Source organism: Jaculus jaculus, chromosome 3, assembly GCF_020740685.1.
Source record: "Jaculus jaculus isolate mJacJac1 chromosome 3, mJacJac1.mat.Y.cur, whole genome shotgun sequence".
In the NCBI taxonomy this organism is placed as follows: Eukaryota; Metazoa; Chordata; class Mammalia; order Rodentia; family Dipodidae; genus Jaculus; species Jaculus jaculus.
In genome coordinates this window covers 34481475-34505105 of record NC_059104.1, presented here as the reverse complement: position 1 = coordinate 34505105, position 23631 = coordinate 34481475, and positions in this window count along the sequence as shown.

Below are 23631 nucleotides of genomic sequence, written 5' to 3'. Positions count from 1 at the left end.
AGAGATGGCTTAGTGGTTAAGCGCTTGCCTGTGAAGCCTAAGGACCCAGGTTCGAGGCTCAATTCCCCAGGACCTCAGGTAAGTCAGATGCACAAGGTGGTGCATGCATTTGGAGTTCCTTTGCAGTGGCTGGAAGCCCTAGTACACCGATTCTCTCTTTCTGCCTCATTCTCTCTCTGTCACTCCCAAATAAATTAATTAATTAAATTGAATACAGTGCCACAAAATTTGACATGTGAACGTCTATAAAACTTTTGCCGTGGTCTTTCTGATTTTGTGTGTGTGTGTGTGTGTGTATTTGAGTGTGTGCAAGAGCACGTGTGTGGAAGCCAGCACCTTGGGTGTTTTCTCTCAGGTACTGTCTATTTTTGCTTAGACAGTACTTTTTTCACTGGCCTGGAACTTGACAAGTAGCCTGCCGTGGGTTCCATTCTTTTAAATAAGCATTTGATTTTTATTTATTTATTTATTTATTTATTTATTTATTTATTTATTTATTTATTTATTTATGAGAGAGAGAGTGCACGTATGAGAGAGAGAATATGAATGGGCACACCAGGGCCTCTGGCCACTGCAAATGAGCTCCACCTGCGTGTGCCTCCTTGTGCATCTGGCTTACGTGGGTCCTGGGGAATCGAACCAAGGTTCTTCAGCTTTTTAGACAAATGCCTTAACCACTAAGCTATCTCCAATCCACAATCAGCATTTTTATGGGACTTTGGGATCAAATTCAGGTCTTCATGTGTACAAGGCAAGCACCTTAATATTTCTCCAGCCCATTTGCAGAAAAAAAAAATTATTTATTTATTTATTAGAAAGAGAGAGAATGAATGGGATTCCCAGGGCCTCTAGCCACTGTAAACAAACCCTAGACACATGTGCCTACCTTGTGCATTTGACTTATATGGGTCCTGGGGAATTGAACCTGGGTCCTTTGGCTTTGCAGGGAAGTGCCTTTACTGTTAACTCATCTCTCCAGTTCTGAAGAAAAAAAAATTAGTTTTTTTGTCTATTTTTATTTATTTATTTATTTGAGAGCAACAGACAGACAGAGAAAGAGGGAGAGGGAGAGAGAGAGAGAGAGAATGAATATGGGTGTGCCAGGGCCTCCAGCCATTGCAGATGAACTCCAGATGTGTACACCTTTGTGCACCCATCTGGCTAATGTGGGTCCTGGGAAATCGAGCCTCAAAACAGGGGTCCTAGGCCTCACAGGCAAGTGCTTAACCACTAAGCTTATCTGTCCAGCCCTGTGAAGAAAATTTTAATTGTAATGAAGAATTTTATTTTTATTTCAGATAATGTATTTTAGAATATTTATTATGAGCTAATATGAGTGTTGAATTGTTGGATTAGTTATCTAAACTTTTGTTTCCACAGAGTTTAGAAACAATCTAGAGCAAAATCACACATACACACACACACACACACACACACACACACACACACACACCTTTAGAAAATTGGAGTGGAGGACTGGAGAGATGGCTTAGCAATTAAGGTGCTTGCCTCTGAAGCCCAAGGATCCAGGTTTAATTCCCCAGATGCACAAATTACCACATGACTCCGGAGTTTGTTTATAGTGTCTAGAGACCCTGGCCCCATCTTCCTCTTTCTCTCTCTCTCAAAAAATAAATAAATAAAATATGTTTTAAAAAAATTTAAAAGAGAATACTGAAGTGGAAATGAAAAATATAAAACATAGTATGATTTGAGTAGAAATATGAAGTGTCTTGTATCCTTTGTAAAAATGTAGGTAGGATGAATAAGTCTAGGAAATGAGAACTGTGTTGGAAGAGGCTTAAAATATGTGGATAAAAAGTGTCAATGTGGGAGACAATTTAAAAACTAATTCCAATTTTTTTGTGGGGAATTTATTATTGACAATTATTTAAGTAGCATATATGTATTTAGGAAAATTTTCCAAGTGGCCCATAACAGTATAGCTCCAAGGTCCAAAGAAAGCATCAGTATTTGAATTCATTCTGCATCAGATATTTATACTGTATTCTTAGTTCACAGTAGGTTCTGAGTTTTTCAGTGTTATCAAAATCATATCTAGTTTTTCCCTCTCCTTTTCCTGTCCTCATGTATGCTGCTCAAGCATGCTGTCATTGAGCTACATCCTTGGGCTTCCATTTCTTTAAAAAATTAATTGGTGTACATTTATTATAAAAGTAATAGGTTTTGTTCAAGCACATCAAGTACTTTGACCATATTCACTCTCTAATACCTTCCCCTTCTTCTTTTTACTAGCCCCCTGCTTTCTCCCAGACAACTTCATTTCTACTTTCATATGTTATATCATATTATTGCTATCATACACACACACACACACACACACACACATATGTATGAGTGATATTGTGTACCTGTGTAAAATGTAAGATCCACAAATGATAGGAACCATGTACTATTTGTCATTCTGAAATGAAATTATTTTGCCTAACAATATTTCACTTAATCTAATGATTCCCAGCTACACCCACTTTCCCACAAATGACACCATTTTATTCTTTTCTGTGGATGGATAAAATTCCATTGTGTATATGTTCCACATTTTTTAATCCATTCCTCTACTGACAGACCCCAAGGCTGGTTCTCTAATTTGCCCATGTTGAAAGTGCTGCTGTTACCATTGGTGTGCTAAGTGCTTCTGTGGGAAGTTGTCTAGTGACCTTGGGGTACATGCCCTGGAGAAATACAGCTGACTCATGTGGGATCTATGTTGAGTTGTTTAAGGAACCTCCATATTGCTCTCCATAAGGGTTGACCAAAATTCTCAGCAGCACTGTATAAGGGCTTCTTTTCTCCCATATTCTTGTCAGTAGTTGCTATTTATTTTCTTAATGATGACCATTCTAACAGAAGTGCAGTGAGATCTCAGTGCAGTTTTGATTTGGATTTTTTCCATGAATAAGGGTAGTGAACATTTTTTTTCATATGTTTATTGGCCACTTGTACTTTTTTTTTTTTTTTTTTTTTTTTTTTTTTTTTGAGGACTGCTCTTTGGCCCATTTATTTACTGGGCTGCTTGTTTTTATTTTTAGCATTTCGTTTTAAGTCTTTTTATGTATTCTAGATATTGGTTGTCAAATGTATAGCTAGCAAAAATTTCCTTCCATTCAGTAGACTGTCTTTTAATTCAATTGTTTCCTTTACCATGCAGAAGCTTTTAAATATGCATCCCCCAAATAAAATGGAACCTTCTGAAAGACTGGACTCTGTCTTTGTTCCACCTTCTAAAGTACCCACCGTATTGAAACTTTGTGATGGTTTTTCTGCCATAGTTACCAGGCAGGCGTATTAGTAAGGGTTCTCTAGAGGAACAAAATGAATAGAATATATTATGAAGAGAATTTATTTGTTTGGCTTGTGAGATCTGGGCTGGGAAGTCGAACCAGAGCTCAAGTAGCAACAGTAGCCAGGCAAAAGGTACCACTTTTTTCTAGAACATACTCTATATGCAGGCTGCCACCAGAAGGGCTGCCTGCCCTAGGGGAGGGTCTTGCTATGGAAATTTTCTCACATTCTTACCTAAGAGGTAGCTTCCTTGCTTCATTCCTGATCTGACCAAGCCTCAGGTAGAGATTTAACTGTCACCACAGGAGAATACTTTCATTACTGGACTTTGCCTTTGACTCTGAATGAGAGAAGAAGGCAGCAATGGCTTTGAGCAGAGGAGTGAAATGCACTGATGTGTTTGGGAACGATGACATGTTTCTGGGTGAGCAATGAATTGCAGAAGGGCAGAGTTTTAAAAGTAGGGGAGAGGGCTCTAGGGATGGCTTGATGATTAAGGTGTTTGCCTGCAAAGCCAAAGGACCTAGGTTCGATTCCCCAGGATCCACATTAGCCATATGCACATAACCAGAGTTCGTTTGCAGTGGCTGGGAGCACTGCTGCACCCATCCTCTCTCTCTTTCTCTCTCTCTCTCTCCCCCTCTTTCTCTGTCAAATAAATAAATAAAAACAAAATATTTAAAATAAAATAAAAGTAGGGGAGGGCTGGCAAGATGGCTCAGTAGTTAAAAGTGCTTGCCTATGAAGCCTAAGGACCCAGGTTCGATTTCCCCAGAACCCATGTAAAGCCAGATGTATAAGATGGTGCATGTGTCCGGAGTTTATTTGCAGTGGCTAGAAGCCCATATTCTCTGTTTCTCTTTCTCATAAATAAATGAAAAATAAATAAATAAATAAATGAGTAAATAAATAAATGCAGGGGACCAGGTTGAAATCCAAGCCAAAAACAAAAAAAGTTAATGTGCTTTAACCAAATAGAAGCAGGGGGTGAGAACATTGCAGCATATTTGTGTACACAATAGTGTAATGGAGTGGAGTGTGTGTGTGTGTGTGTGTGTAAGGAGAGAGGAGAGACTATCTTAGAGCTGGCTGAATTAATGACAGATTGGATGTGGCATGAGAGCAAAAGGACAGGTGACTGAAATGGTGGTTTCAGGAGCAGAAAAATGGAATTGCCACTTTTTGAAATGAAGAAAGTCCTGAGCGGAGTGCACGTGGAGTGGTGGAGCAGACCGCTGCTAAATAAGGGAAGGCCGGCGAGGTGCGTGCAGGGTGGGCACAGCCAGCCAGTTGGCTGTGCCAATCTGGATTCCTAGGGTGAAGAATAGGCTGGAGACACACCAGGAGGACATCACCTCAATCCTGACCATAACGGCCGTGGAGAAGATGCCGAGAATGGAGCCCTGAGGTCGTCCCGCACGAGATCGGAGGTGCAGAGAAGTGTCCACTGGGGCAGGAGAAAGCAAAGGTTGCTACCACGGAAGCCAAGTTAGGAGCCCATCTCAAGAGAAAAACAGCCTTTCGTCTCAGTCTCAGATGTTTTCCAGAGATGCAACAAAATTCAGACAAAACATTTTCCACTGGAAACAGTTTATGATTTCTATCTCAGCTGCTCTCGGTGGCCTTTTAGGTTTCCCGTCCCCAGCTGAGTTTCTTGTGTTTGAGACCAGTTCACTGGCTACTTTTTCAACTTTTCAATGAAGAGCATGGAAGGCCATCTTCAAACCAGTTTCTTTCCCTCCCTTTCTCATCACAGATTAGCCACTGGAAATGCGCCTCCCGTGTTGTGTGAGTCAGTTCAACACCCACGTGCTCCTTTCCCCTCTCCATTGTTCCCTAGGGATTCTCTTAGCATATTGTGGTAAGAAAGGAACTGGGGTTCAGGCAACCCCAACTACATCAGGAGGCAGAGCCAGCCAGCTGGATGACAATTTCTACATTGCTTTGTTCCAATACTCAGGTTTGGTCACAGTCTCTTGGACAAGGCGCAGGCCATGGTCACACAGCACATTGTAAGCCACAAGTAGCCTTTAAATTGTGGCTCATAGTTGAGTTCTGTGGCAAAGGGTACAAATTCTCCCTGGATTCTAGCATCACGTGGCCAGTTTTAAATCTCAGTGCTGAGAATTTTTCATCATTTTTGCAAATATTTTTATTTACTAGTTGCAAGAGGGGGAGAGAAAAAGCAAGAACACGGGGGAAAGGAGGAGAGAACACATCAGGGCCTGTTGCCATTGCCCACAAGCTCCAGCAAAAAGCACCGCGTTCTCCATCTGGCTTTACATGGGTACTGGAGAATCAACCCTGGGCCTGCAGGCTTTGCAAGAAAGCTCCTGTAACCACTGGACCATCTCTCCAGCCGAGAATTATCATTTTCATATACGCTCTGGGGGAAATATGGAAAGGCTGAGTCAGAGACTCCTGTATTAAGGTCTAAATAAGTTTATATTTTAAAATTTCATAAGCAGGCCTGAAAATTACATTTTCCTTGCCATAGAAGCAATTGGAACAGATCTGTGTGGGGTTTTTTTAGCTGTTCATTTCCTCAGTGTACACACTTCAGAATGACCTCTGTACCTGTGTACATGTGTATGTAATGAACGGTATCCTCCTTCAAGAGTGCTGAGCCAACTGGAGACCTTCCCTGGAGTTAAGAATTGGAAGCACCAGTTTCTTTCTTTTATTTTTTTTTTTTAAGATACGGTCTTGTTCTAACCCAGGTTGACTTGGAATTCTCTATGTGGTCTCAGGCTGACCTCGAATTCACAGGGATCCTCCTACCTCTGCCTCCAGAGTGCTGGGATTATAGGCATGTGCCACTTCGCCAGCACCAGTTTTAGTTTTGAAGGACAATTTCTGATCCCCATTACTCAGTTGCAGGGAGGAGCTAAGCTTGTGGAGGAGAGAAACCGTGTGGACACACAGCTCTACATAATAAGGTCAAAGAAACATGAAGAGGGCAGGCCATGTTGAGGGGCTTTTTCCTTTTTCCTTTCCTTCTTTTTTTTATGAGAGTGAGAAGAGAGCCTCTAGCCACTGTAATCAGAGTGCATATGTGTGTGTCATCTGTGTGCATTCTTGATCTTGTGTGCACGTGTCACCTCGTACATCTGGCTTATGTGGGTTCTGGGTCCTTGGGCTTTGCAGGCAATTGCCTTAACTGCCAAGCCATCTCTCCAGCCCACTGAGTGGTATTTTCTAATATTTCAGTTTATCCTAAAGAGGCTAGCATTCCTCATTCTTCCAAGGGGAGAAGCAAATGCGGAGAATTAAAAGGGCTTGTTACTTTTTTTTTTTTAAAAGTAAGCTATGGTTTTCTGATTCTAAATCTTTTAAAAAATATTTTAATTTATTTGCAAGCAGAGAGATAGAAGACAGAGAGAGACAGAGAGAGTGGGTGTACCAGGGCCTCCAGCCACTGCAAACAGACTTCAGATGCATATGTCACTTTGAACATCTGGTTCTGCGTGGGAACGGGGAAATCAAGCTCAGGTGGTTAGGCTTTGCTGACAAGCTAAATACTGGGGTTAAAGGCATGTACCACCACTCCTGGCCAGGGATGCTTTCTTGTTCCAATATTATGAAGAAAGAAAATGTCTCTGTTTCAAGATTGGCAGGAGCAAAGGAGAATGGAAAAGGTGCTTTTACTTCACACACACACACGTTAAGGCATGAGCCTTCTTTGGTGCTAAACTTAGGAAGAAAAGTAGTATAAAAATTTCAATTATTAATACTTTGCTTGAGAGATTTCTAAATACCAGAGTGAATACTAGCCCCTCCCCAACGCCACCAAAAGTGAAACTATCAGAATTTCCATAAATAGACATGGGATAATTACTACCTCTTAAGTTGAGAGGTGTACTGAACAGGGTGTGCCAACGCTGGAATTTTCCTTGTTTTATTTAACGCTTTCATACCCTTCCTTGCAATCTGGAAGAGGGGATAAAAAGGCATGCTCACACAAGTGCCAGTTCATGGAAGTGAATATAGCATTAAAACTAATTCGTGCCAGGCATGGTGGCGCATGCCTTTAATTCCAGCACCCTGGAGGCAGAGGTAGGAGGATCGCCACGAGTTTGAGGCCACCCTGAGACTGTACATAGTGAATTCCAGGTCAGCCTGGGCTAGAGTGAAACCCACCTTGAAAAACAAACAAACAAACAAAAACTAATTTGGGTTTAAAATATACATGTGGAGGCAGGAAGTTAACCTCCAGGTTCTTTTTCATAAAGCACTGTGGGTTCTGCAAATGCATAGGATGGACATACAGATCTTTGCTGTAATGTGAAGGAGAGGCTTCTAGAACATGGTAAAGGAGACCTGGTCTAGGAGAGAATGCTGGTGTGAGAACCTGGGAGCTCTGTACACTGTAGTCCACTGTAGGAGTAGAGGAGATGTCACAGCAGGGAAGATATTCGAATACATCTTTCTGGGCTGACATGATCTCAACTGATTGAGCATATGGGAAGAGTAAAAACAGGTCTAGTCCACATCCCAGTGGTTTCTCTGTTTTATATTACCAACCAGAGCTGTACACAGTTTGGCTGTTTTGCAGAAGAATGAGCAAGCCACTAGCTGTGCTGTGTGTGATAATGTGTTCAGGAGCAGCAATGCTGTTGCTCAGATTGAAAAATTTCCAGCAAACACGCAAGATGGGCTTATGGTAATCATGAGGTGGAAACTGGGTATTTAGTAATGACTTGCTCTAAAATGTATTGAAAAGCTCTTCCCTATTCAGGCTTCTTATATAAGATCTCAGGAAAGCAAGACATGGATTGGATATCCACCATTTTAATATTACATGTTAAACATAAATAGTTTGGTATTATTTAACACATTTAAGTAACCTGGCGAGTCTTTCTGTTTCACAATTTGGTGCAATGTTCTTTAACGCTTATCCTGTAGAGATCCTCAAAGAGCCTTATGGGTAAATAAGTATTTTTCACAATACTGTTTCTACAGATGATAACCATAACTCCTTGCTATTAAAATTAGGTTGGAGCAGAAATTGCATTTAGTGCTAATTCCATAGGAGAGGCCCATTAGGAGCAAGGAAATGATGCAATGTTTTTCTGGGTTAGGCTCTTAACGTATATGTTTTGCTGTGCTATTTGCTTTTTTTTCATTAATGTTAAAGTTGTTTGTTAGAATTATCATGAGCTCTGTGTCACAGGCCTGTATGTGAGGCATTACTTACTCTGCTGGTTGCCATTTCAAACAGAGTTTTTCCTGACATTTGTCGGGAGCTCAGGTACCCCCTGAGCCTGTTGAGCAGCAGCAGGGAACAGTCCATCCAAGACAGCCCGAAGAATTTCTAGCTCAACCCTTGGGTCATGTAAGCTCTTGAAGGCTTTGCTATCTCTATGCCAGACCGTCTTGGATCTCAGCCAGGAAATGCTGACGTTCAGGTAAGCAGTGGGGTTTAGAATGCTCAGGATGCCTTCATTCAGAACACAGTTAAGCCTTTGCCTCGGGACCATATATCTTTTAAATATTTTATTTCTTTTTTTATTTCTATTTATTTATATGAGAGCAACAGAGAGAAAGAGGCAGAGAGAGAGAGAGGGAGGGCGAGAGGGAGAGGGAGAATGGGTACGCCAGGGCCTCCAGCCACTGCAAACAAACTCTAGACATGTGTGACCCCTTGTGCATCTGGCTAACATGGGTCCTGGATAATTGAGCCTTGAGCCGGGGTCCTTAGGCTTCACAGGCAAGCCATTTCTCCAGCCCAATATTTTATTTCTTTAAGAGAGAATAAGAAAGAGAGAGAAAGAGAAAGGAAGGAAGGAAGGAAGGAAGGAAGGAAGGAAGGAAGGAAAAGAAAGAAAGAAGAAAGGAAGGAAGGAAGAAGGGAAGAAAGGAAGAAAGGAAGAAAGAAAGAAAGAAAGAGAGAGAGAATGGATATACCAGGGACTCTAGCTGCTGTAAATGAACTTTAGATGCATGTGCCACCTAGTGCATCTGGCTTTACATGGGTACTGGGCAATCGAACCTAGGTCCTTTGGCATTGCAGGCAAGCATCTCAACTGCTAAGACATCTCTCCAGGGCTCAGGACCATATTTGAAGAGGACCCCAGATGAAAGTCCGCTCATACAGCTCCCCTCAGCAGTGTGGTGAATGCTGTGTGTGTGTGTGTGTGTGTGTGTGTGTGTGTGTGTGTGTGTGAGAGAGAGAGAGAGAGAGAGAGAGAGAGAGAGAGAGAGAGAGAGACGGGACTGTTAGGAATGATAACATGTATGATGTTTTCACATTGTCAAGTTCAGCAGTGATGATTACCACAGCTCTAATCTCTCTTTGAATCCCCATTACCCCTGAAGGCAAGGTTCTTCAAGTCTTGTCTTTGTTTTTTTTCTGCAAGTTCTTCCCATTTACATCAGTCACATGAGGGTTTTCTCTCTTCTTTCCCATGAGTGCCATGTAAGCACTGGGTATGTGTGCATGGTCCTAAATTGGGACTTGAGGCTCCTTTGTTCTTTTGCTCCTCTGGTTTCTGGGCAAGGAGTTTGCTGCAGCACCTGGCACCCTGTTTGGTGTTCCTACTTGGTGAGTTCCTCATGATGACCTCGGCTGGCATCCATGCTGCACCTGGCACACAGTTGAAAGGTCTGTGCCACACAGCCCGCTTGCTGTCAGCTTCAGTCTCCATTGCTTGTGTGACTCCTTCATGTCAACAGCCCTTTCTATCAGCAAAAGGCCATCTTTGGGCCTAGCCTCTTAGTCTGATCTGTAAAAGTCCCTACACTGAATAACGTAACACGCTTACAGATTCCGGAGCCTAGCAGGAGAATGTCTTCGGAGGATATTATTCACATACTATAGCCACTTTGATATTTACCAGCTAAAGCCACAAATTAATATCTTTCCCTCATGGTTCTATTTCCTTATTAGTATGATTACAACTGTAAATACTGGTGATTATGAAGTCGTATTGGTTTGTCTCTAAGAGGCAGAATCAGATGGCATTTAGAATCTCAGTCGACTTAATTTTCAGCCCAACACGTAACTCACCTGTTATGGCAGTGGAATTTAAAATGAGGCATGCGATGATGTTCTACTCATAGGAAAAACATAACAGCACTTGTTTAAATATTAAGCATGCATTTATATGTATCTTAATGTTTGAGATGACGTTTTAAGCTCTCCTAACATCCCCCAAAAGAGGTGACCTCCATCTATGCCTGTCTTTATGGTTCCATTTCTCACTTACATATAGATAGCATGAGGTATGTCACAGCCTGTGCAGGAGTGAGTGGTGACGCCCCCACATGATGATTAGCTTTCACAAGTTGTAATGTCTTGCAGTTCACTTTTGACATTGCCTGGCACACAAAATGTTAAACTATGCATAATGTACATGAAAAAAAAAAAGTCCTGCTTTTTCAGTGATGTTGGAGGCCAAAAGATTTGATCCCGACATGATAGGATATCATAAGGACAGATATTCAGAAATCTCTTCCGAGATTTCATTATGAAGCGGCAGATGAGAGAGGCAAGTGCCCTGGCTCTTCCTGTTGAGGCTTAAATGCCTGAAATGATGTACTGGAAATAACATAAAGATTCCTGTGTCAGCAAATATTGCCGGAAGTGGCACAGAAAATATTGTGGAGGAAACAAGTATTGAAGCAGATAGGTCAGTGTGGGGGGTTTGCCTCATAGTACAGGCGCCTCCATCACATCTGAGTTTATGGGACTTGCCAAATGAAGTTGCGGTGGTGAGTCTTCAAGAGAAATGTGTTCCAGGGAGCCAGATACTCAGCACTATTGATTTCTTTATTCAAAACTATTCACGATACAACCATGGGAGCTTAACCATTGATAGATTAGTTATGTTGGAATATAAGATTTCCAGAATAAATTTCCAGCCTCATATTACTATTAAACTATTTTTTATTCCACTTACTGAAAACCACATCTTCAATAAAATTTAAGCCAGAAATTTCCAAATGTGGTTAATTTCATAAAAACCTGAATTTTTAAAAAATTTTTTATTTATTTGAGAGCGACAGACACAGAGAGAAAGACAGGTAGAGGGAGAGAGAGAGAATGGGCGCGCCAGGGCTTCCAGCCTCTGCAAACGAACTCCAGACACGTGCGCTCCCTTGTGCATCTGGCTAACGTGGGACCTGGGGAACCGAGCCTCGAACCGGGGTCCTTAGGCTTCACAGGCAAGCACTTAACCGCTTCGCCATCTCTCCAGCCCAAAACCTGAATTTTTAAAAAATGTTTTTTGTTTATTTATTTGAGAGCGATAGAGAGAGAGGCAAATAGGTCAAGAGAATGGGCACGCCAGGGCCTCCAGCCACTGCAAACAAACTCCAGATGCATGCGCCACCTTGTACATCTGGCTTACGTGGGTCCTGGGGAATTGAGCCTCTGACTGGGGTCCTTAGGCTTCACAGGCAAGCATTTAACTGCTAAGCCATCTCTCCAGCCCCCAGACTTTTTTTTTTTTTTTTTTTGAGGTAGGGTCTCACTTTAGCCCAGGCTGACCTGGAATTCGCTATGTAGTCTCAGTCTGGCTTCTAACTCACAGTGATCTTCCTGCCTCTGCCTCTGGAGAGCTAGGATTAAAGGCATGTGCCACTATGCCTGGCCAGATCATTTTTTTTTTTTGATATGGACATATTTAGTATGTAATCAACACATGTTGGTACTATCCTTTCCCTCCTTCCTGCCCCTTTTCTGAAGAGGCCTTCCTCGTTTGGGATGCAGGTCAACCCCATGGGGAATGTGGGTTGTGCATTATGTGTGTGGGGGGGAGGCAATGTCTTTGTGCAAAATGTCCCAACTTGTGGCTCTAATAATCTTTTTGTCCCCTCTTCTGCAAAATTCCCTGAGCCATGCTGGGAGCATTTGAAGTCTACTTAAGTGATGGGCACTTAGGAGCCTCTGGAACTCTGGTTTGGTAGGTGTTGAATGTCCTCAGCATCTATCTCCTTCACCCTTGTGCTGATATCAGGTTCACTAAGAAAGCAGCACTCTTGCTCATTTCCCCAGTTCCTCTGTGGTTTCAGCTGGGGCTGGGGTGGAGTGCACTGGGCCATTCATCTCCTCAGATTCAGCTCTCATCTGAAAAGAGAAGCAGATTCTCCAACGGAGACTGAAGTCAGCACTGGTTAAATGGGATAAATATTATTAATTTAAAGAGAATTAAAAGGATGTAGACCCTTTTATAGTCTCAGGTTAGTGGGAGCTTGTCAATGTAAAGCAGAATATGATTCTGTCTTGTTTCCCAGTTCCAGATATGGTTTCCTTTCCACTAAGTGGATCTGTTAGCTAATCCAAGAGCAGTAGGTTACCCACCATGGCTGTGTGCCACTATTGCACTTGTGTGAGCATCATGTCAAGTTGTTTGCTTCTGAGTCGCTTAGACTTTGAGTTGTGGACAGATGTTGGCCACTTTCCCCCAGTAGCTCATGTAGTACCTTCCAGTACTAGATGGGCTAATTGTCTGGGGACTGGCTCTCCTCTAAAATTTTATTTTATTTGAGAGAGAGAGAGGGGAGGGGGGAGAGAGAGAGAGAGAATAGGCATTCCAGGGCTTCTAGCCACTGCAAATTATCTCCAGATGCATGTGCCACCTTGGGCATCTGGCTTTAATTGGGTACCGGGGATTCTAACATGGGTCCTTAAGCTTTACAGGAAAGTGCCTTAACTGTTGAGCCATCTCTCCAGCTCCAGCTCTTTTAGAAAAGCTGTTTTAATTGGCACACAGAATTTTAGGAATAATTATGGCTTTTTTTAAAAAATATTTTTTGGTTCATTTTTATTTATTTATTTATTTGAGAGTAACAGAGAGAGAGAAAGAGGCAGATAGATAGAGAGAGAATGGGCACGCCAGGGCTTCCAGCCTCTGCAAACGAACTCCAGACGCGTGCATGCCTTTGTGCATCTGGCTAACGTGGGACCTGGGGAACCGAGCCTCGAACCAGGGTCCTTAGGCTTCACAGGCAAGCGCTTAACCACTAAGCCATCTCTCCAGCCCAATTATGGCTTTTTCAAAGATAATTTGATTCATTTGATTCCACTGCTCCCACCCACTGCCTTCCCTTGCACCCTCCTGTCAGTAGACATGTTACGTGTATCCCTTTACCCTTCCCCTGTTCCCTTCCTCACCATCTCTTTTCACCATAGCTCTCTTGGTCACTTTTCTAGTGACACCCTTTGGGCTACACTGTATCGCAATGACACTTGCACAACCCTGTCTATTGCTCTGTTCACTGTAGTAAGGAATTGTAACCACCCTAGACGCCAACCAAGAGATGAGTGGATTTGAAAATGTGGTGCATATTTACCCAGCAGCAAAGGAAAATGAAATCTGCAGGAAAATGGATGGATCTGGGAAAAATGAAAGAGGTGACCCAAACTCAAGCCCCAAACCCCTTGTTCTCTCACATGCGACTCCTACCTTGTAAAACCACGTCTTCCTGAAACAGAATAACACTTTGTAATGAGTGAGGGGATGATCATGAAAACCTTATTATTTTATTTTGTTTCTGCTTCATAGATATTTGATAGCTTATTTTCCTCATTTCCTTTGGCAATAATTGAAGATAAACATTTTTTTCTTTCCTAAAATTGTGTTTCAAATGTATTGACTTTTTTCTCTGATGCATGGGCTCTCTACTGTTTTCTAGAGTACATCCAAGAGATAACTACACTTAGTAACTTGTATGTAGATACCAACTTAAAATTTGATAAAAATAACTTCTTTATGAAAAAATAGAATGTTTTGAAACTTAAAGTTAAAAAGCTTTCATTGTTAAGATATATTTGACAAGAAGCTAAAAACTTCATATACAAAAATTCTCATTGCAAACATTTTGCTTAAAAATATCTTCAAACCACAATTCACGACCCAATGAGGAGGGTCCCTGTGGAGGGAGGAAGACAGGGAGGAAGCTAACAACGGCACCAACATGACTGTAAACACTGTGTCCATAACTAATAAAAAATTTATCCTGGGGCTGGAGAGATGGCTTAGTGGTTAAGCGCTTGCCTGTGAAGCCTAAGGACTCCGGTTCGAGGCTCAGTTCCCCAGGTCCCACGTTAGCCAGATGCACAAGGGGGCGCACGCGTCTGGAGTTCGTTTGCAGAGGCTGGAAGCCCTGGCGCGCCCATTCTCTCTCTCCCTCTATCTGTCTTTCTCTCTGTGTCTGTCGCTCTCAAATAAATAAATAAACAATTAAAAAAAATTTATCCTGAAAAATTTCAAATATATTTCTCCTTTTAAATTGTGAGCTTTATTGTGTTAACATATTGATATTGTTTATATTCCCATCAGGTCATAATCCATTCCTTCTCCTTCGCCCCATTCCACTGAGGGACCACCTCAGTGGGGTTATTGGTATTAACTGTGGGCGTCATCAATGTACCACTCAGTAATATTGTCTTTTATGTTTCTCTTTTTTACCTTGTATTTCTAGCGAATTTCAGTAATGCATATGATATTATTGTTTATGAGAATTAATACATCTATATGCATATTATGAACTGTATATTCATTTGTTTTTGCAACTGAGATTCATTAAAGATGGTGAGTTAAGTGCCTCCAGTCCTAGCCACACAAAACCAAAAAAGATGAAGGTGTCTCTGGTAACCTATTTTTTCATCCCATTGGGTGGCCTCCTCTTACACTTTTAGTTCTTTTTTTTTTTTATGTGAGACAGGGCCTCCCTTTGTAACCCAAACTGCCTGGAACTCAGACTCTCCTGGAGTTTGCTGGAACTATTGGTATACACCATGATTCCTGAATTACATTTTTTTTTTCATTTTTATTTATTTGAGAGCGACAGACCAAGAGAGAGAGAATGGGCACACCAGGGCTTCCAGCCTCTGCAAACGAACTCCAGACATGTGCGCCCCCTTGTGCATCTGGCTAACGTGGGTCCTGGGGAATCGAGCCTCGAACCGGGGTTCTTAGGCTTCACAGGCAAGCGCTTAACCATTAAGCCATCTCTCCAGCCCACTTTTTTTTTTTTTAAGAGGAACTCAGTCACCTGGCGTGAGCTCTCAGTGTAACCCAAGATGGCTTTTTTTGGGGGGGGGGATCCTCTTGCCCTCCTCCCCACCCCCTAAATGCTGGAATTAGAAGTGTGTGCCATCAGGCTTGGCTTTGACCTATGTTCCTTTCATGTATGGTACTTTTTCATGACCATGAGCAGGAGATTACATTGTAACACGTTTGTGTCTGTTGGAGAATTGGACCATTAAATATGCTTTTGTACTCTGTTTCATTATAACAATACCAGGTACCAGAGTGGGAATACTGATACACCAATCTCCACATGAAAAGATGCTGGCAATCAGACAAAATAGTCCCTCCATAATTTGCCCCCCCCCCCGCCCCATACACAGAGCTCCCCCCCCCCCCATCGTTCAATGCTCCATCCCAGTTTTCCGGAGGGTTCGCATGTCGAATGAGGGAAGGATGGCGAGCAGGCTAAGATGACAGCCTCGAGTCGCCCCGTGTGAGGTTGAGCAGTGCAACCTCCTCGGCCTTCCCTTCCTTTCCCGTGCCTCACTTTCCTTACCTGTAAAAAAGCCAAAGCAAACGGCGATTATGAGTGGCCCCTGTGTCCTGAGCTGCCTGTAACCTCAGGTGAGGGAAATCCATCAAAGCTACGCAAAACAGTAGATGGATGGCCAACAGAAACAACGCATTGCTAGCTCTTAGCTGAACAATGAGCGCTCAGTTTTGGTAGGAGAACGTCAGCTATTCTCTGAAGAACCTTAGCATTTGAAACCAAGCAAGTTGGCCCAGTGTTAGCTGGGCAGCCAGAGGCACTTCTCCATGCGTTTCCTGGTGCCCGGGTTTGGTCGCAGGCTCCTTTCCGCCTGGCGAACGCTAGGTGGCAGTGTGAGCCCGGGAGGCCATCCGTCCCGCAGCGCACCCCCAACCTTTCCAGGTTCTGTAACTTTTCCGACAGATTTTGCATCACCGATCCGTTCACATTAGAAGTCTGCGGACATCCCAGCCCTGAGTCCCGCAGGACACAGGCTGAAGGATTAACAGGACACTTAAAAAGATGCCTGGAACGCAGCCGCATCCTTACTTCTCCGGAGGGAGGCCACACGTTAAGCCTTCTGGCTGCTCTGTAACCCCGGGCACTCTGGCTTAGCAACTGCGGCCAGGGCGGTTTTCCAGGGCCAGCTGCCAGTTTGATGGAGACGCTGGGTCTCAGAAATGCCACTGTCCTCCCAGATAATGTGCCCACCACCCTGTGCGGGTGGGATTTTCTGCAACCATTTCTGATGGACTCTGTGGGAGAGGCAGTATTGGCTAGGGCACAGCTCTCGACTTTAAAGTACATTCTAAACAAATATTCTTAATTTTTTAAAACCTGGGGAAGCTCTGAAATAGAGAAGTAAATTTCTGGAATTCTGCCTTTTTTTTTTTTTTTTTTTTAAAGGCATACAGATGACAGGGAGAAGATTTCTTGGCTCATCCTCTGTTTTGATTCTCAGGGAGGAGTGGAGAGAATTCTTATTAGAAGAACAATCCTACAGTGGATTTGGACTCAAGTGCCCAGTTGCATATATAAATAGCTGGGTATTTATATATAAATACATCCATATGCCTTACCACCCCATGTGTTATTTATTTTACACATCACAATATGCTCTGTACAGAGATCCAAGTCACCCAGTACATGTCTGAACTCACAATCACAACCCTGTATACAAGCGCTACAATTCCCAGACATTGATGTGACTACAAACATGGACGCAAGTGACTAACCATTAAGTAGTGCATACAGCATGGATACACACATATGTGCCATGGAACAAAGGGATGGCTCATAGACTGGGTGGTATAGAGCCAACTCAGAGCCTCTTAAGATTTATGAACTACAGCTAGAGAGATGGCTTAGTGGTTAACATGTTGCTTACCAAGCCTAAGGGCCCATGCTTGACTCTCCAGATCCCACATAATCCAGATGCACAAAGGTGAGGCAAGTGCAAGGTTGCACATGCCCACTAGGTGGCGAAAGAGTCTGGAATTCTATTGCAGTGGCTGAGGCCCTTGCTTGCCAATTCTCTCTCTCTCTCTCTAAATCAAAGTTTAAAAATATTTTTAAAAAAGATTTATGAACTATTAAATTTTCTACATCATGTTTTCAGGCCACAGTTTGGCACAGGTAACTAAAACCAGATATAATTCATTTAACCTCTGAGTACTGAGTGCCCACTTTGTGCCAGGCATGGATCTCAACCATGCAGATGAACAGGTGAGGTTGCACTTCTTACAGAGAGTAGAGTGAGGGAGATGTACCAATGCCAAGTAAACACCATGACGCTGAAAGGATAAGGGCCGCAGTGTGGCAAGAATGAATGAGGTTCTGGTCTACACAGGCACTTTCTTGGAAGGACTCTTGAGTGTGTGTGTGTTATATCATATCTGCACAGGCACCTGCATGAGGGGAAGAAGCCAGATGTGTGTGCTTCTTGGGAATGTGTGACCCCGACAGAGTGAGGACACCCACTTGCTCCAAAGACATTGTGTGTTGGGGTGGGGGGGATGGAAGGACGACACAGAGACAAACTGAGGTGATGCAGAATGACAGTGCCTCACTTTTTTAAAAAAATTAATTTTTATTATTAGATATGGACATATTTTCTGTGTAAACAACACATGTTGGTACCATCCTTTCCCTTCTCTCTGCTCCTTTTCTGAAGAGGCCTTCCTCATTGGGGATGCAGGTCAACCCCGTGGGGATGACAGGTCATGTATTATGGGGGGGGGGGGAAGAGACAATGTCTCTGTGAAAAATGTCCCAACTTGTGGACAGAGCCTCACTCTTACAAAACATTTTCATCCTCTTAAAAAGAAATAGATATTAAACTCAATATTTAAGATAAAAATCTCAGAAATTAGCTATTTTAAAATGTGCTTGGATTTTGCAAGCATTTTTATTCATTAACTAGATGGCATATTTGGGGACTAGTTTAATTGTTTTTTTTTTTTCTTAACATTTTTTGGTCACATATGTTTTGATTGCTTCTCCCTACAGCTGATGGTACAATAACTTTTAAAGTAACAGGTAATTTAGATTTGCATGGTTGGATAAAATATCGACAGTTTGATGCATGTCTTTCAGCTTCACATTGGCTGTGCCATGAACATTGCTAAGAATTGCAGTATTGGAAAAATGTCTTTGAAGTTTCGTTCACTTACAGTCTAAAAAGATTTATAAAAATTTTGTACTGACTTGCTTCTTTTGTTCAAGGCTTATTTATTTTCTATTTGTTTAAAAAATTTATTCGTGGAGAGAGAAAGAGAAACAATGAATAGGCGCACTGGGCCTCCACATGAACTTTAGATGCATGCACCTCTTTGTACATCTGGCTTCACATGGGTACTGGGGACTTGAACCCAGGCCATTAGGCTTTGCAAGCCAGTGCTTTAACCACTGAGCCATGTTCCCAGCCCAAGACCTTTTTTTTTTAAATGTCCAAAAAAAAAACCTGTCCTAAAGCTGGCCCTTGTTTCTTCATATCAGGATAATGCCAGGCATGGCAGCCTGGAAGAGGGCAGGCATTTTCCTGGCATTTTCTCTACCAAGACAAAACAGCTACCAGCATGCAGAAGTCACCATGAAGCCACCTGACTCCTGTACCTCGCAAGCAACAATCCTTAACCACTGAGCCACCTCTCCATGCCACAAACAAGGATCTTTAAACAGCGCTCCCTTAACCAGGCCCTCAGAGGCCCCATACCGATCCACTGGTTTGTTATAAGAAGGTAGATGTGATAGAGGGAAAATGGAAGAGAGGAAGACCTCTTAACTGACTGTAGCTAAAATGATTTTCTTTTGGAGATTATACAGTCTTATGACCATATCAGCATTGCTATGCAAGAAAGTAGGTTGAATCTATTGCTTCACCAGCTCCCTAGGAAACCACCTGTGCTGCGCTGGGAAGGTTTTACGGCCCTACTGTGGGGTCACTGAAGGAAAGCAGATCCAAGGGCGTGGGGTTTATCTGGAACATCAATACACCTCAGGGTCCAAACATACTCAACAGGTCGTGGCAAACTGATTCTTATAATTAGGCTTCATTAACGGGGGCCATGGAGACACGATATGAGCTCAAGAGCTTAGCGATGATGATGCTACTGGAAAGACAGTGACCCATGAAGTTCCCTAGTTAATTTCACTGGCAAGTTACTCGTCATTTGAATTTTGAAATCTCGTTTTCAAAACATGTGAATTGCTGTGTACCCAGTCTGCCAGCTCCAGAAAGTTTTTTCTTTTTTAATTTTTTGTTTGCTTATTTTTATTTATTTGAGAGTGACAGAGAGCAAGAGAGAGAAAGAAAGAGGCAGAGAGCGAGAGGGAGAATGGGCGCGCCAGGGCTTCCAGCCACTGCAAACGAACTCCAGACACATGCACCCCCTTGTGTATCTGGTTTACGTGGGTCCTGGGGAATTGAGCCTCGAACTGGGGTCCTTAGGCTTTACAGGGAAGTGCTTAACCGCTAAACCATCTCTCCAGCCCCAGAAAGTTTTTTTCACTGTGTACTTTGGAGACATCACTGCTACCTTTTCTGTCCTTACAGCTCCCACAGTTGGAATTTCAGACAACTTTTTTTTTTTAAATTTTTTTTTTATTTGAGAGCGACAGACACAGAGAGAAAGACAGATAGAGGGAGAGAGAGAGAATGGGCGCGCCAGGGCTTCCAGCCTCTGCAAACGAACTCCAGACGCGTGCACCCCCTTGTGCATCTGGCTAACGTGGGACCTGGGGAACCGAGCCTCAAACCGGGGTCCTTAGGCTTCACAGGCAAGCGCTTAACCGCTAAGCCATCTCTCCAGCCCAATTTCAGACAACTTTGAGTTCAGGTTCGTTCCCATAGTAGATTAGGATCTCTTGACTACCAGCATGACATTGCCAACAATGCTGGGGTGGATGGTTTTCCCTCACAGCTATAGTTACTTTTTTATTTTTAAAAACTATTTATTTATTTATTTATTTCTTTAGAGAGAGTGGGCATGCCAGGGGCTCCAGCCACTGCAAATGAACCCCAGACATATGAACCCCTTGTGCATCTGGCTTACATGGGTTCTGGAGAATCGAACTGAAGTCCTTTGGCTTTGCAGGGAAGTGCCTTTACCGCTAAGCCATGTCATAGTTACTCCAGCCCTATAGTTATTAAAACAATTTTTTTGTTTTATTTTTATTTACTTGAGAGTGACAGACAGAGAAAGAGGCAGATAGAAACAGAGAGAATGGGCACGCCAGGGCCTCCAGCCACTGCAAACGAACTCCAGACGCATGCGCCCCCTTGTGTATCTGGCTAACGTGGGTCCTGGGGAATCAAGCCTCGAACCGGGATCCTTAGGCTTCACAGGCAAGCGCCTAACCACCAAGCCATTTCTCCAGCCCTATAGTTACTTTTGAAAAAATGTTTTGTCGTTGTTGTTTTGACAATTCCATACACATATATTGTAAGTTGACTATGTAGAGCTCACTACGTGCTCTTGTCCTTCTCCCACTCTTGCTGCACATCTCCTTCCCCTCCCTAGTGGACACATCATTGAAGAGAATGACTCCCCTTCCCCAGCAAGAGGCAGCTCCTCTGGGAGGAGGGGAGACTCAACCCCCCCACCCCGATGGAGACCTGGAGATAGAGTTCAGGTCAATGAGTCTGCAATAGGAGAGTCATATAAGAGGAAAATCAGTCCTCCACGGTTCCCAAGAGAGGGAGGCCCATTGGTCAGCAGGGTCTTATCCTAGCAGATGACATGATGCTAAGAGTCATAGAGCTCCTCAGAGGTCCCTGCAAGTCCCATAGAGCCATTACTGACCTCTGAAAATGCAATACCACGTTAATTTTTGGCTGCCTACATGGTCTTAAACCCATAGTAAGAGTATATGATCATAAACATGGCAATATAACCAAACATTCAGACTAACAGACTCTGCTGTCTATTGCTAAGCTCTGACATTAATGCATACCTCCTCCTGCCTCTGTGTGGCCCTGATTACTCAGCCACTGTTTACCTTTAAATAAAAATCCAGAATTTGTCCTACAAAAGGCCCTCCCCTTCTCCACGACAGAGTGGTGACTGGTCCTATCTTGTGCAGTTCCCGTGCAGATAACCACAGGTGCCATGAGTGAGTGTCAGGTCTAGGTAAGAGACAACAGGGCTGGAGAGATGGCTTAGCGGTTAAGTGCTTGCCTGTGAAGCCTAAGGACCCCGGTTTGAGGCTCGGTTCCCCAGGTCCCACGTTAGCCAGATGCACAAGGGGGCGCACGCGTCTGGAGTTCATTTGCAGTGGCTGGAAGCCCTGGCGTGCCCATTCTCTCTCTCTCCCTCTATCTGTCTTTCTCTCTATGTCTGTCGCTCTCAAATAAATAAATAAAAAATGAACAACAACAACAAAAAAAGAGACAACATAGCTGTAATCATCTAAATTGTCTGTAGCAATCCAGCTCCATGAATATGACGTGGCGGCATGGCTATATTGACACATATATCTTCTTGTTGAAGTTTGACAAAGAGAATTTGTCGACTCTTAGGGCTTTGAGACCCAGTTCTATGAGACAATAAGGCTTTGGGGGTGTCTAATTACCCTGGGGGAGAGGGTTGTCCAACCTAGGATGGACACAAGTAGGCTTCTTTTTCTTAGAGATTTTCACTTATTTTTTTACTTATTAGAGACCAAGAGAGGGACAGAGAGGGTGATAATGCATGTGCCAGGGCCTCTAGCCACTGCAAATGAACTCCAGACATGTGCACCACCATGTGCATCTGGCTTATATGGGACCTGGAGAATTGAACCTGGGTCCTTAGCTTCGCAGGCATGTTCCTTAACCACTAAGCTATCTCTTCAGCCCACAAGTAGGCTTCTTGACCCCATCTATCCATTCAAGATCCCACAATTCTCTTCGAGGACACTTCTCCAGTGACTTCAAGAGTTCTCAATAGGCTCTGCTTCTTCCACCACCTCTCCATGGTGATACCTTTGGAACTAAGGCATTAACAAATGGACCTTTAGAGAACATTCAACATTCCAAGTATAACAATACACAAAGCACTTTCTGAAGGGGATTGTGATCATGGCATATCGTCTGTCTGCACAGAGATTGTCAACAAAAAGTTAAAAGGAGGGCTGAGGAAATGGCTTAGTGGTTAAGGCATTTGCCTGCGAAGCCTAAGGACCCTGGTTCAATTCCCCAGGACCCACATAAGCCAGATACACAAGAAGGCATATGTGTCTGGAATTCATCTGCAGTGATTAGAGACCCTGGTGTGCCCATTCTCTCTTTCTCTCTCACATAAATCTAGTCTCTGCAGTTTAAAGACCACTGAGCAACTAAGAGCCCGGGCTGTTTCAAATTAGATCACCTGGCTGCAGACCCCCTAGGACATACCAGGCCGAGGGAGGGACTTTTGCTTCTCCTGTCCTGCCCGGGGCCACTTTCCTAGTAAATGCTTTTGGTGATCCCTGAATCAGAATCTCCCCCCTCCCCAAATGTTTTTATTTATGAGAAAGAATAGGCACTCTAGGCCCTCTTGCCACGGCAAGCAAACTCCAATGCATGCGGGTCACTTTATGCATCTGGTTCCAAGTACGTAATGGGGAACCGAACCTGGCCCCGTAGGCTTTGCTAACAAACGCCTTTAACCACTGAGCCATCTCCCCAGCCCCAGAGTTTTCTTAATAGGCCACAGTTTGGCTTCATTTGCCTGGTGGGATCCCTTCTGATCAGAAGACCTATGGCTTCTCTTTGTGTTTCAAGACCAGTATGTGCCTGGCTTAGCCAAGCGATAGAAAGACCTTGCTGTTTACAGCCCTACATTTCTAATGGAAAACTGTCTTCACTGAACAGGAAGTGAGAGAGGCCAGAACTTTTTAGCCAATAAACATCATCCTTAAATTTACCTCTCCTTCTAGTCTTGTGATGGTTAGAAACACACACGCATGCACATGAGCACCCCATCCCTCAAGCACATGATTTCAAGGCTTCCATTCTAATTCTGCCATTTAATGCTATGACCTTCAGCAAGTCAGCATCTCCATGCCTTGGGTTTCTAATGGTCAAAGGAGCAGCCCCCTCACTCGCTTTGACTTGCTCTCATTCCTGAAGTGGTTTGTCATACCACTAGGGGGCAGGCAAACACAACCCCTGAGGTGGTATCTCATTTTAGGCAAAGTACTGAAAAGTTTCAATACACACATTTAAAAAAAATCCTTCCAATATTTAAATATTAAAGTGAAGTATGAACTTCCGGATCGAATCTTCGTGCACGCTTCGCCCTGGGGTGCGTTCTTCGCGGTTAAGTTCTGTTGCCGGTACTGGAAGCCATGAGGTCCAGC